This window comes from Ostrea edulis, chromosome 2 (assembly GCF_947568905.1).
Source record: "Ostrea edulis chromosome 2, xbOstEdul1.1, whole genome shotgun sequence".
Lineage (NCBI taxonomy): Eukaryota > Metazoa > Mollusca > Bivalvia > Ostreida > Ostreidae > Ostrea > Ostrea edulis.
The window spans coordinates 16404235-16412354 of NC_079165.1; the positions used below are offsets into that span (position 1 = coordinate 16404235).

Genomic DNA, 8120 nt, shown 5'->3' on the forward strand with positions numbered 1-8120 from the left:
GACCAAAATAGGGTTAAATTTCGTCTTATATAGAACACAAAGTTGAGAATAAGACAAACAATGGCCCTTGGTAGCAGCAGAGGTATAAGTCTCCCTCGACTGATCAAACTTAAAAGATACCTTCATAAAATACTTTTTCAGCCATTACAGTCTGCAGGCATACGCGCTATATGAAATATTCATACTTGGTCTTAAGACATACAGTAATAAAACATCAAATGCAAAGAACTACATGCATTATATGAAGGATGTCGTCATAAGTTTAAACTGGTGGGGAGTGGTTAGGTGAATTTACACCTACTTCCGCCGGTGACGTAGTATTTGTATATATAATGAACGATTTTGTGAGTCGTATAGTATGTGACATCCGCTGCTACACGAGGTGCCACTGAGATCGTATTCAAAATGGTAAGACAAATTGTTTAAGTTATCTCTTGTAACAATACAAGTCATGTAATGAGGAACAATGTAGTGAATTTATTGTTAATGAGAAGAAATAAAATAAAGTAGGAATGCAACGATTGATCCAAGAATATTTTCAATGTGATGAAACTTGCCATATCTGTTCATAGATACGAACATTTCAGCACAGATATCTTGAGAGATGCGTGTTTGCCCAACGCTTTGTTTTGTATTGCTTATAGGAGTTATGAGATTGATCACCTTTCGTTATTTTCACCTTTCATAGACAGAAATATCTAATATACATTTTTGAGTACTAGCATTTTGATCCATCTTAATTTTTCATTCGTGAATGAATGTCAGTACTTCATTATTTTACCAGGTATTACTGTCCCTTATCATCATCTACGGTGTTCTATTCAACGCCTTCGCGTTTGGACAACACGGTTATAAATATGGTAGGAGTATCACAGATGGCGAATTTATAGATGCGCCAGCTGCCGGTTAAAATACCCAAACTGGAGAAATTCAAGTCAAGGATCGAAGATCAAGATCTGCTATTGTGAGTCAAATTTGTTCTTTGCTCAATTTTATCATTTTAGATATTTGTCTGCCTATTTCTGCATGCAGATCCTCCCCTTACGCCGGAAGTGGGAGATTACGGTCCTGAGCTTCAAATAAACAGTATTAACAAATAGTGTATAGTAAATCTTACGGTACCAAATTCATTTTATTTCAACTTTTAACTGTTGTATTATATCTATGATAATGTCATGGAGAACACTCGTCAAATTGTTGGTTGGGCTAGGGGTGTTACCGACGAATTTGGTGTTTATTTCTGTCCAATTTATAATAAAATTAATACCGAGAATTTCAAAAGTGCTGTTTAAAATAACAACAGACACTTTGAAATAAAAGCAAATTGAAATCATGTGATTAAATAAATATAATCAGTCACACAGCGTCCTCTGTCAACGTAGGATGGAACAGTCGGAGAAGTTGACTTCACAATTGTCTTAAAATTCTTGACACGTGTAAGCAACGTAAAACCAAATCAAAGCCTTGAGTTGAAGTGATCGATTTAATTCTAAATTTCCACTGCAGTTTGTTTAAAAACGTGAGGAGACTGTAGATCACACATTGATCACACAAACAACAATCAACTCTGCATGTAAAAATAACGGGAAACGCACTTTGTCAAAAATGGGGGACAGTCCCAGTTACTACGTGGTGATATTTTTGAGTCTGTTGATCTGTGTAATGTAATGTAAGTTCATATGCAAAGCAAATTACACTGAATTATATAAAAAAAAAAAAACATACTAATTTTTAACAAAGATCAGTCTGATACGTAAGTTTGTACGTCGTGATCAGTATTTTACGACTTGCAAAGGTCATGTAAAGGTCATGGAATGTATCTACCTTCTGATGACTCACACAGATCTGCATTGTATACCCGCACTCTAAATTGCAGAGATCTTGGAGTGTTTTTAATATTTTTATCTCAGCATTGATATCACTCACGAAAATCAATGTATTGTTCATATTGTTTATCAAGATCCTATGTTCCGCTCATCTACTACCTCTACACCTTTATGTAGCGATAGTAGTGGAGCGGATCATAAGATCTGATTTTAATTAGATTGCCATGCAAACATGGTGAAAATAATGAACAGCGATTAAGCCAAAAACTCCTGCAAAGAATACAAAATTCAGACACGCCTGGAAACACCAGGGTGGAATTAGGTGCCAAGGTGGAGTAAACATTCAAAGTTAACAGATTAAACTCACCGTGAGCGGTGTATTTTGATCATATAATGGAGTAATCCGTAGTCAAAATAAATGTGTAAAGAACGGCCTAACATTGGATATTTAAAAAACGCCATTAAGTGTAACCTATTTTGTATAGCAGTATTTATTTAAAGGAGCATCGTGTCCTTATATATTAGTTTTGAAATGATTTCAGAATGTCCAAAAGTGTTATTGATTTTGTATATCATCATTGCTATGACTTACAAATATCAAATTGTTGCTTACTTTGCATACCATAATTACAAATACCAATGTCTTGTTTATTTCATATACCAGCATTGGTATGACTTATTAACATCAAGGTGTTGTTTGCTTTGTATTTCAGTATTGTCGTGACTCACAAAGATTAAGATGCTTATTACTTTGTATATCAATAGTGTTACGATTTAAGAAATATTAAGGGGGGATATGAACCCCAGTTTCATAGGGGCGCCAAGATCATCCAGAAAGTTATTTAAATTTTCTCTAATTTACAGGAACATTTAGGGCGAATACCACGACGAACCGGAAAATAGGCAGTACACATGAACGCACGTTGCTGATCTGGCGAATTGCTGCAAAAATGAACAGAGAATTTGCGTGTTTAATATTCGTTAAGATATACTCCCCATTTTCGGTCAATTTGTAATTTGATAGCAATACAGAAATACATTTGATAAATGCAAGCTGATTTTATGAGTTATATGATAATGAATAAGAACAGAAAGCCTTGAAAAAAGACCTCAAGAGGCTTATTAATTCTGTTAAACTTTAATCAACATTTGTTACAATGGATTTCTCGATGAGTTTGTGTTGTATAACTTTAGTTGTGGGAATCTACAGTGTTTTGGAAACTGTTCACTGAAACTTTTGTTTATATAAAACAATGAAATAAAAATATGGTAACCAGCGATATACACAATGGTTCTGGTCACAGTTGAATTACTTTTGGGTAACTTTTCACATCCTTCTGAAGGAATAATTTTGAATTTATTCTGCACCTCGAGTTATATCGTACATGTAGCTGAAACCGTACCGCCATTCCACAGTTGTGGACTTGTAGAAGGTTAGAGGGGTTGGCCACGGTGGTCTCTATCGTTTGAAAAAAATTAAGCAAAGCGAATTTTCATTTTAGGATCTTCAATCCTCCACCTCATTGAATGAGAAAGGTACTGCCAACGTTTGGAATCTCATTCCATACATATTTTGTTTACACCCCCCCCACCCAAATTCCTAAATCACCTATTAAAAGTTATAACTAGACCCTTATTTGATATATATATAATATATATACATGTTTATATTGATTTTATACTAGTCCGCTATATAAATGATGATTTTATTTTACAGAGTAGTCCGAGTTGTCTTTCTTTCCATTACTTGTAGGATACGAGGTGGTCGCGTTACTTCTTATAGATAGGGGAAGTGACGTACATCTAGACGACAAAAACGGTCTACGCAAGAATGTCACCAAAGTAATCAGTAGTTTCTGTTCATTAAGAATTAAATGGCGGGATTAATGAATACATACCAGGCGTGTAGCTGCCTATACACAAGTACGCAATTGCGTACACATCATTTTTAGAGAGAGATCTGTCGTTAAAATAGTTGTGCCCTTTCATAACTTTGCGTTATATAGTTCTGATTTATAATTTAATCAACATTATAATGCCCATTTAATCAAAGTTCGTCCTTTTCAATTTCAAATTATCAACTATGCACTAAAAAAAAGACAAAAAACAAAAACAAAAAACATTGATTTCATTCATAAAACCCAGGAGCTTCCAGGATCTCAAGACGGTCACCAGACCCATTGACGTACTTTGCGTACACTTCATTTTCTTTCTGGCTACGCGCCTGCCATACAAGACCCCCACCACCAAGAAAAGAAACCCAACACCACACCCAGAAATAGCCTCAAATATGACGTGATTTGGTCTGTCACAACAATCCTCTGCTTCATCAGACTAAGAGAGACTGAGATCTGATAATTCTTATGACGTACCATGGTAGACCTTTGCTAGCTTCACGGCGATCTACTTTTGAAACATCTCGGAGTGTCGCCCTTGCCTGGCGAAGATGGGCGTGGTGTAGTGTGCGTGTAACGCATGTGCAATATTTTCATTGTACATGCATTTTTCTTTCGTTGCAATTGCCAAAAACAAATCTATCCATGCTCCTCATAAGATAAAAAAAAGAATCAACTTATTAGAAAATATTTTTTATGTATCTTGGGATGTATTTGATTTTTACACTACAACAAAAAATACATTATTTAAAAGATAAAGTTTTGGCGTTATGTATACGTATTATGTATACGTATTGTGTACGTAAAATACGCAAAATCTACTTCAAAATAAAGCAGCGACTAAATGGGGTGGTCCTTCGGATGAGACCGCAAAAACCAAGGTCCCGTGTCACATCAGGTGTGGCACGATAAAGATCCCTCCCTGCTCAAAGATCGCTTTAGCGCCGAGCATAGGCCTAAATTTTGCAGCCCTTTATAGGCAATGGTGACGTCTCCATATTATGAGTGAAAAATTCTCGACCGGTGTTGTAGCCTAGACTTTCCCCCCGCATAGCCCCCCCCCCCCCCCTTCCGGAAAAAAGAAAGAGCCCGGGATAGATTTTTCCCCAGGATATAATTTCCCCCTATGTACAAAGTTAGTATAGAGTTTCCCCTTGGGCGGAAAAACCGCCCTGGTATAGAATTTCATGCCTCCGGTTTGCTGATTTCGTTTGTTATAGTTTAATGAAATAGATATGTGCTCATCAATATTACGATATTCATGAAACAAACGAATATTTTGTTTTTGAGACGTTGAAGTTAATTGAGTTTACACGCTGAAAACTTTGAAATGCATATTGTAAATACACTATGCTTCTCAAAAAACTTTCACGATGGTCAATATCATTAGGATTTTTCGTAAAAAGTCGACTAAAAAATATACAATTAAAATATCTGAAAAGTAAAATAGATGAACTGTACAAATAAAAGTAATTTTGTCTCTCGTTTATTTAAATTAAAATTCTTAAATATAAAAACCATTAACTTCTTCCCTACTTCTCTATTTCAAATGTTAGATATTAGTAAATAACGATAAAGACTTGAGATGTCTGAATGAATTTTGATACACGATTCGAATAATTTCCTTTTTAAAAAAAATCATAAGATGATGATTGTTCACGATACACAAGATCCTGCTCAAAATTAATAAGAAGAAGAATTTCTGGGTCTAGATAAGCTATAGAGTTCTAGTAATAGAACTGGAAACGGATACATAGCTAAAATATAAGAAGGGGAAAGAAACGTACTGTCATTTAGGGGGAAATTCTATACTGGGGCGGTTTTTCCTATGGGGGATTGGGCCCGGGTTAATACTTCCTTGGGGGAAATTCTATGCCAGGCGCAACTTTCCGGGGGGGAATATCTATCCCGGGTTCGTTTTTTCCGGAGGGAAAGTCTATGCGCGGGGGGGGGGGGGGGGATTCTATGCTACAACACCGGGATACTAAACAATGTACAACCAACCAACCAATCTTTCAGTCTGCATGTATACATGTAGTTGAAGTTTGTGATTAAAGTTTACGTTGTTATTTTTCATTTTCTCTGCAATTAGGTTGGAAGAAAATGTTGTTTACGAATCATTATAAGCATGAATCATCGCAGTTGTCATCATATATATACAAACGAGGAAGCTCAGCTCAACATTTAATATTATGTTTATATTTTATGCATGATTGGAGCAGTGTATATTTAATCATTGTCTCTTACTGTAGCAATGACATTGCTTAATAAGAGAGGAATAAAAGAAAAGATAGGGTTCCATCTGGACCGCACTACATGTGCTTTGGAAACTGACATCCACCCACCCCCACCCCCTACGCCAAATCTCACATATTCAATTCCACATTACAAAAATTATTTTTCAAGAAGTATAAAAAATATTTGAATTCTCAACTGAAGACACCAAAGATTATTGGTTTGTAACATTTTTTCCCAAACAAATTTAGAGCTAAGAAATTAATTTACAATGATGTTCAACGGTTTCAATATTTAAGGTAAATATGCATGTTACATGTATTTGCTAACAGACTTCTAGTGAAAACAGGTATATCTTATAACATTCCTAAATATGATAAGGATTAGAAGGTGAAGAATACTCATAAACTCATAAAATTTGACGAATTCAACAAAAAAGGTAATTCTTATTTATTAGGAATTTGAAGATGAGGAATATTTTCTCATAAAAGGTGACGAATTCAACAAAAAAGGGTAAGTTTTAATTAAAATACCTTTCATTGGATTGACTAGGTATGTTCAACGGTGATTTATTGTACACCCCCTCGTACTACACGTTCAGTTTCATAAGCTACATGTAGCAGATTGACGGTAAGTCTCCTGTTACAGCCATTTTGACAGGTACAACTAATTACCCCAAAAGGATGGAAGGACCCACAACGATTTAGAGGCTTGAATCCTATTTTTTGATCAATACTAATTCCTTATAGTACATAAATTATGCTAATAACAAGTCAATTTTTATCCAAATTACATTAACACAGGTTTTTGATGATTTATAACAATTATGTTGATTTGGGTAGTTAGTGGTGCCGGTTAAAATGGCTGTGAAAAGTGAAAGTGCAGACAGTTTTTACAATTTTCAGTCACTTGTAGATATTATGGACTTCAGTTTATGAATTGGGGTAAGAAATTCAGCTCTAAAATGCTATCAAATGCTGCACTTTCTATGCAATAGCTTTTTGCAATGCTCAAACTTTCTCTCTAGTCGTATAGTGCCAGGGCCCAGCTAAAATTCGACCAAAAATAAACTAGGGCATTTTTCCCAATTCATTTCTTCATATCTTGGGAAATATACGGCATTTCGGGATGTACTTTGGTAGTAATGGAGATTGATTATGTTTGAAGATATTAGAGTACAGAGTAGAATGTTATGTCATTTGGTTTATTGTTTTTACATCGGCTAACTTGGATACCCTATATTTAGAGTTATATACTGATCAGGATATGGGGCTCACGGCGGGTGTGACCGGTCAACAGGGGATGCTTACTCCTCCTAGGCACCTGATCCCACCTCTGGTGTGTCCAGGGGTCCGTGTTTGCCCAACTATCTATTTTGTATTGCTTGCAGGAGTTATGAGATTGATCACTGTTCGTTATCTTCACCTTGCATACCATACATGTAACTCTTTAATACTGTATAAAAAGCAATACTGGTCAGAAGATTCGTCTAAAAAGAAACAAAAGAATAGGTGAATTACGTAACCTAAATTGTATAGAAGATGTATTTCATTTCCTTACTGATTGTCCATTCTATGCTGAAGAGAGAAATATGTTTTTCATGATATATACAAGATCAACAGACAAGGACAAATTGACTTGGTTGATGGATAAGGAAGACAAACCAGTAATTGTCAAATTGAGTGAATATTTAGTGCAAACTTTTAGAAAAAGAGGTGATGCTTTAGAACTACAAAAATGCTTCTAGTTTATTATCCATGTGTTGGTATAACACTTGTCCATTTACTTATGTATACACCTGGTTTGCAAATCAACTGGATTATGTACTTGTTTCCCCATCTGCTACATCCACATATGGTTTGCAGTTCATTTAGTCTATGTCAATGTTGTAACCGTTTTTGAAATTTTCTTCTTTATAAGCTGTCTTGTTGTTATGCCCTTTGGGCCCAAAATTAGAAAAACTTATCGTATCCTCTTCCGGTAGATCGAATCAAATACGATTCATCACATTATGTATTTATGGTGTTTTTTTTCAATAACAAACAGTTCATAAATGTAGAAAGAAATTGATGCAAAGTCAGTCTTAGATCAAAATCTGGAGGGGTGGGGGTGGGGTGGGGGTGGGGGTCAGACATGTGCGGAAGGCCTGTATCTATTTGGTGTA

The 8120-nt window shown here is 35.4% G+C and overlaps 1 long non-coding RNA gene across 1 annotated transcript; it reads left to right on the forward strand.

Moving 5' to 3' along the window:
• The first annotated feature begins 368 nt into the window (after nt 1–368).
• Nucleotides 369–2871, forward strand: LOC125680799 (uncharacterized). Its single transcript, XR_007372076.2, has 3 exons — nt 369–408; nt 785–964; nt 2691–2871. It is a non-coding gene; the product is annotated as an uncharacterized LOC125680799 (long non-coding RNA).
• Nucleotides 2872–8120: the final 5249 nt, after the last annotated feature.